Raw genomic sequence first — 323 nt, forward strand, 5'->3', positions numbered from 1 at the left:
AAGTAATGTATTGAGAATTCTTCAGCGTGGGCTATTTGTTTTTTCTCCCCCATATATTAATGTATCCATTTATGTATGTAGTATGAATGCATGATATTTATTTTATAATGTGTTTTCTAACCCAATGCTTTCTTTTACTGCTTAAATTGTTCCATTGTTGGTCATTGAGAGCTTGTTCAGTTGACTCCCTTTGACATAGCCCCATCCTATGGCTTTCTTTAAGCATGCCTTTCCTTCCTGACACTACACGATGCTTCAGGCTCATATTGTATCACTGTTGCTATTAGGTGCTGTACATTTGGTTCAACACAGCACAACAGAAC

Source organism: Chrysochloris asiatica, unplaced genomic scaffold (genome assembly GCF_000296735.1).
Source record: "Chrysochloris asiatica unplaced genomic scaffold, ChrAsi1.0 scaffold00053, whole genome shotgun sequence".
In the NCBI taxonomy this organism is placed as follows: Eukaryota; Metazoa; Chordata; class Mammalia; order Afrosoricida; family Chrysochloridae; genus Chrysochloris; species Chrysochloris asiatica.